At 38.2% G+C, this 7,080-nt stretch overlaps 1 pseudogene; it reads left to right on the forward strand.

Moving 5' to 3' along the window:
* The first annotated feature begins 1,197 nt into the window (after positions 1–1,197).
* LOC122331543 lies at positions 1,198–4,320 on the forward strand (annotated as a pseudogene).
* Positions 4,321–7,080: the final 2,760 nt, after the last annotated feature.

Here is a 7,080-nt window from a genome sequence, read left to right on the forward strand (position 1 = left end):
GCTGAGCTATATAGCCCTGCTTTTAGGAGCTGAAATCATGCTCGGTGATTTTCACTTACTGCCAAAATCTTGTTACAAAAGTCTTTTTCTTTTTTTCTCCTAAAGGGCTTTTCCCAAACCTTGAAAATGGTGACGAGTCTGTTGAATCTCAATCCTGACTTTATCACATCATTCAATGCAGTTGTGGTAAAAAAAAAAAAAACAGAAGGTTAAAGGAGGCGTGTAAAGCATATATAATTATATATAACAGCATGTTACTAAAGCAATTCATTCATCTATACTCAAGATTTATTTCAGATATTTACTCAGTTTATTGGCCTTATAAAATGTGTGTATATATTTATAAAGACCTGGATGAGTTTTGGAGGTTCTTATTTTAACTAAAGAATCATTTGTACTATTTCACATCAATCATAAATTTTGGGAAGTATATAATGATATTTTGGCCATATTTTTGTAAATGTGTTGAATTACTTTTTCTTACGCTACTTAAACTAAAGTACTTCTGTTTGAAGCTGTTACACAATCAGTTTTTTTATAAGCACTGTTTGACTGAAGATGATCTGACCTGATGACATCTAAAGCTCTTGATCATATAGTGGAAGACACGCATTTTATTTCTCAGACTCGTCCTTTTATTGAACAGCTCCTCTTGACTTTAAAGTGCAGGTCAGCCTGTATCCCATCTGTCATCAGCAGCTACCGAACGCTTTAAACCTCTCTCTTCTAAATGATCCTTTTAATGTTAATGGCATATCCCTACCACTCTATACTCTACATTTAGAAACATCAAGCGAAAGGATCGTATAAACTAGATGTAATCATGCTTTGAGTGTGTGCTAGAGCGTGAGAAAGCAGTCCTGAAACACAATCTTCTTGATTTTGACCCTGGAATAACTTTCGAATCCACAAATATAGTCTTAAACTGAGTGACACTCCATTGTCAGGAGAGTAACACCCAGAAAAGCAATGCGTTTTGCGACCTTTAATTGAGACAAAGCCAGAGCTGTGAAACATCTAGCTCTGTAGCGTCACGCTGCAGGGAGTTGCTTGGAATGTAATATCAAGTCCAACCAGTTTTGGTTGAGTTATTAATACACAACATTATAGATAGAGCACACATTTTATCAGCTGCAACACATTTAGTTTCTTGCCTTCTGAAGTGGTTCTGTCTACAGCATTTACGTTTGTGTGAGAATGGCTGATTGGAGTGGATCATCCAGAGAACCAGGTCAGATTCTTGTAAATGAATTTCAATTAAGGCACGCGGATTCAAAATAATACTGCATTCAGAGATTGAATAACTTTCACGTTACAGTAGGACATTTAAGCAACATTTATTTTTTATGATTTAAGTTGAATGTGTCTAACAGGGGGACATCAGTTAAGAAGAAGAGGAAGTATGACTGAACCTCCAAGCAGTGAGTTTTACATTTAAAATAAATCATAGATGCTACAAACATAGCATATTAAATGAGCAGATGTTTCTCATGGTAAAAACGTTTATAATAATCTTTTCCTCTTGAATAAAAACAGCTATAATTACATTATTTTCTTATCGTTCTTGGATTATGTGGATTCTTGTTTTACTTTCATGATTGAGATCAAGAATCTTTGCAGAAGGCATACTTAGTTTCTCTGTCTCTTGAGATTAGGCTAATACTGTATTCAAAGCTTCAGCATTGTTATTTTACATCACTTTAAGTCAAAATACATCCACATCTTTTATCGCTGGTTTACAAAAACACTTTAATTTCAGTGTTTGGGATTAAAAACGACCTGAGAGTAGTGCTCCTGGGGTCACACGCAGATGTTAAAGCCTCCTGTGGAAACACAATCCTGGGACGAAAGGCCTTTATGAAGTCCTCCCTGAACCTGCTTGAGAGGCATGATGGGATTGTTTTGAAGAGACGTGTGGTGGTCATCAACACCCCGATCTGCTCAACCTCGTTCTCTCTCCTGAAGAACAAGATGTGAAGAAATTGTTCAATCTGTCCGGTCCTGGTCCTCATGCTCTTCTTCTGGTCCTGAAGCCTCAGTCATTTACAGATCTAGAAAAAGAAGCCCTCAAGCACATTAACATCATTTTTGGTGCAGGCGCATCAGAGTACGTGATCGTCGTCTTCATGCACGAGAAGTACATCAGCGTCAGAGACTCTGAGTCTCTCCTGCAGACCTGCAGACGACCACACTGTCATCTACAGAAGAATGGAGACCAGTCACAGGTGCAGAATCTTCTGGAGAACATTGAGAAAATGGTGGAGCAAAACGGTGGCCATCACTTGAAGATTTCTAAAGACCCCGGGACAAACAAAGCACCTCTAGGTAAATCTTTTGCCTATAGTTTATATGAAATACGTTACAATGCCATACAAATCACTTTTATGATCTGTAGACAAAACTCCATGCCAACTCTTTTTATACATTTAAAATGTTTTCAGAGAAGCAAATATCATTATTCAGTCAGAATGTAAGTGTTTAGGTGAATATTAACGTCAGAATAGAAAAACCTGACTTGTTTGAGTTTAGTCTGTTGTCCTTTGATGACTTCGGGCATGTTAAAATGAAGACATCAAGATAATTTATTAATGTTATTAATAATGTTATACTACTGGATTGTGTCAATGATGCCAGGAAAAGGGGGATTAGATGCATTTTGAAAAGAAAATTAAATTTTCACGTTTTACGCTTTTTAAACTTTTCCATTATCGTTGATTGCTAATTTTCTTCTTCAGAGCCCTTACAGAGGCCAGAAATACATGGAAATTTGAAGAGAGCAAAAATGTGAGTAATGATCAAAAATATATATATATTATGACTATTTTATTTCTGTTTTCTATTTATTGTCTGTTCTTTACTTGGGCTGCTTTTGTCACAGTATATGCTTATTTGTGAAAATGTATTTGTGGCTGTCTGACAGTTTTATGACCAATTTGTATATATTTTCTGAGATGGCTACTGAGATGAAATTTGTGGTTAATTCGTACAAATTAGTTTGACCTCACTCGTGCGATTTGTCTACAGACCCATTGAGGTTAGGGGCAGGGTTAGGTGTAGGCCATTTGTGCAAATTCATGCCAACGGCATCTCGTAAAATACCATACATAGCAGAACTTTTATGAATTTGAATGAGTGAGGTCATACGAATTAAAACACCTCGTCAAAATATGCAAACAGCAGGGAGAAGGTATACCAGTATATTACATCCATCGCTTTTCTATGCATTTGGTTTTAAAGGAACTGCATTAAAACCATTATATTTTAGCTGACTAAATTCACTGTAGATTCATTCAACTGAAACCTCAAGATAAGCAGTCGACTAAAAGTAAAAACAATTCAGATGACTAAAATGTGGAAAATGAAAATAACACTGCTTTGATGTAATATTGTAATCTGTACAACACTCTTTCTTATAATTCACAGCCACTCGTGCGAAAAAAGAACTTGGAGTGTGTGAGGATCGTTCTGATTGGAAAAACCGGAGCTGGAAAAAGTGCTTTCAGGCAACACCATCCTGGGAAGCAAGGTGTTCGAATCAAGGGGCCGCGATGAGATCTGTGACCAAGACCTGCCATCGAGAGAGAGGGACGGTCTGTGGTCGGCCCGTGACTGTGGTGGACACACCGGGACTCTTCGACAAAAGCCTAAGTAATGAAGAGATCCAGCAGGAGATCATGAGATGCATTGATCTGTCGGCTCCTGGACCTCATGTGTTTCTGCTGGTCATCGCTGTCGGCCCGATCACACGAGAAGAAGAGAGAAACCGTTCAGCTCATCAAGACGGCCTTCGGACAGAAAGCAGAGGCCTACACTATGGTGCTGTTCACACGAGGAGACAGTCTCAAAGATCAGAGCATTGAAGACTGCATTAAAGAAGATCAAGAAATCCAACAACTGATCCGTGCCTGTGGAGGAAGATTTCACGTTCTCAGCAACGAACAGAAAGACCCCGCTCAGGTGGTGAGTCTGTTAAACAAGATCAATAAGATGATGTGGAGTAATAAACCCAGTTTCTACACTGACAAAATGATTCAGGAGCTGCTTCTGGAAAGAGAGGAGGAGGCCAAACGGGAGATAGAGGCTATTAAAGTCAAATATGAGATTGAACTCAAAGATATTCAAAACCAATTAGAGGAGGAAAAAGCTAAACTGAAGGTAAGCGATCTTCTGTTTAATGAAAATTTGCAGAGCAAAATGTTGAGAAAGTATGAGGCGGGAACAACGAAAGACAGCGGAGTGACAACAGATACAGAACAAACGCAGGAGAAAACTAAAAAACACTCTGAGAAGGAGAAGAGCGACACGAGAAAGAGCCAATGAATAAGCAGAAAAATCAGCTTTTTGGGAACAACAGGCGTTGACAGACAAAGAACAGAAACCGAAGAAGAAGCAAGAGAAAGAGAATCCGACCAAGAGAAAAAGCAACACCATCAAACATTTTCTACGTTCGGAGAACTGAGGAAAAGTGCAAAAAAAGGGGCTAAAAAAGTGAAACGAGGATGAAAGGATATGAAGCAGAATGTGAGAAGGAGAAAAAAGAAAGCGCGACATATAGCGTATATACAGATCAACAAGATACTTGTATGAACCCAGGAGACCAGACTGACTCGATGAAAAGACAGAAAACATGGACTTGCCTCAAAAGAATGAAGGCCAGACAGACACGGACAAAGAGAAACTCCTCCTTCAGAACATCGAGGAACTAAATCACAAGATGGAAGGTGCTCGTTGCAGTACAGAACATTTACAGAAAGACATTACGAAGAACTTAAGAAAAATGAAAAAGTTGGCACCAAGAAAAGAAAAAAAATCTTATGCGGTTCACTAACAGACGCCTGCATGATACAGTATATGTATTAATAACTACATTTACTGCATCCGCTGTGGCCTTTTCCAGATCTATATGTAAAGGAAGGGCTGATGTTTAAGATTGAAGCGCAAAAGTAAACAATTATACATAAAACTTTGATCTGAGTTGAAATATTTGAATAAATCGAATATTTAAATAAAGCTTCGTGGAGAAGCCGTTGCTAGAAACGGTAAATTCAAACTAGACAGACATTTGAAGGGACGTGGCGATGAAAGATATTCATTTAAGAAAATTAATTTTAAATCTTACCGGTTAGTTAGTTATCATATAATCCCTTACAGTCTACAAAAACAGTGTTTGTTTGAAACGAGAGGAGATAATGAATTAAATGATTGTACTCCTAATACTGGATTGAGTTTAATATTTTATTAGCAAACGCAGTTTCCAAGAGAACAATGTTCTTAGAGAGAACAGCGCCGACTGCAGGCGGTTCTAGAACGTGACTGACCAATCAGAATAGAGTATTCCTAAGGGTGTAATAAGCATGTAAATCACACCATTTAGACTCACTGATTAATCACTTTTTGACAATTACAAGTCGAATCTGCTGAGGTTTTGATACAATGCTCAAAATGCTTGTTTCTGGCTCAAAAGGATCCTCTTGAGGAGCTCCAGGATGGATAGTCTTGATCTCTAAGGGAAAAACAAAAAGGTATTTCTCAGCCTGGTTCCTAATTGAAATTGGGAATTGCTATATTGGGGAAGAATAATTCTTTTCTGGACACGAAACAAAAGAAAGCAGAACCCAACAATCAGTCATGTCTCATTTAAGCAGACGCTTTCATCCAAAGTAAACCAGTCAAAAGGGTCGAGTAAGCTTTATATATCATACCAAGCTTTCCATTGATGTATGGTTTGTTGGGACAGGAGGATTATCTAAAAATCTGGAACCTGAGGGTGAAAATGACAACCTATATTTACAGCAGTACATTTATGAAATATCTTCATGAAACATCTTCTATATTTAAAGAGATAGTTCACCCTAAAATGAAAATTAGCTGTTAATTTACTCACCTTCAGGTCATCTAAATGCGTGCAGGGGTGGTTTCCTGCAGGGCTGATATATCTACTCATATCAGTTATATATATATAAAAATACATTTGTTTGGAACATATTCAAATGTAAAGCACCTCAAAACATTTTTACATATTTAATCCTGTATTTTACTACATATAACATACTATGAAGCATGTTCTTGAGCAGTCTTCACTATAGCATGTTGTGCTCCAGAAACAAGTGTTAATGTATGAGAAAAACTACAGCTTTGTTCAATTCACATTCATTTCTTTTTTGTTGTGCTGATTGAAAGACTCTTCACATCCTGAAAGCAATCACTAAGTTAAGCGCTCTAAAGAAAAAGCTCTAGTATTCAGGCGTAGGAGCATAAGAGCGGTGCAATGTTGTAATATTCACATCAAAGAGCTTTATATCATTATCGACACGTGCATTGCTAGATGAGTCTGATTTCTCATTCAGACGTTGAAGCATTGTTTCTATCAACTGACAGCTACGATAGTTTCTCGTGTAGAGTCACGCAGAGGAATGAGGATTTCCCAGAAACACACGCTTTCTGCTCTTCAGGATCACCCTTCATGAATCACAGCACACGAATGCCCTTTACTACAGCAAGAGCAAGTCCTGCTTCTAAAGTAGACGTGCAGTGAACAGGATTGATGAGGAAACAAATCACAGCACGCTTTTTAGTGTCGTCACATGCAAACTATAATCTTGTCAACAAAGAGCCATCAGTAATCTGAGCTGTAATCAGTGTCGGGTAGATCACTTACAAACTGTAGCTAGTCATTGATTCCCAATTACAGTAACGTTGAACACCATTGGCAGCTTAGTTTTTAATCCTCCGCTGTTGCATTTCATCACGTCAGGATCTGCCTCGAACAATGCTGAGGGAAAGTGTTTTCCAGTGGAGGTTTTCCAAGAAAAAATTGAGACACACTCTAAAAAAAACAAAAGTCTTCAAGATGTCGTCATTGATGGGAGTTGCTTGGTTCTTAGCCAATCATCTGCCTGCGCTGTGAAACACTGGTGAGCCTGAGCATTCATAACAGACAGAGGAACACTGGAGTTTTACTGAAACATGTCTGAAATTACGTTTCTGAGACTGTTTGAAGGACCTGTCCAGAAGGGGGCGCCGGGTCTCCATCATTACAGGTTTATCATTGGTGACAGTTTATTGAGCAAAAGTGAGCTG

The sequence above is a fragment of the Puntigrus tetrazona genome, chromosome 3 (assembly GCF_018831695.1).
Source record: "Puntigrus tetrazona isolate hp1 chromosome 3, ASM1883169v1, whole genome shotgun sequence".
NCBI lineage: Eukaryota > Metazoa > Chordata > Actinopteri > Cypriniformes > Cyprinidae > Puntigrus > Puntigrus tetrazona.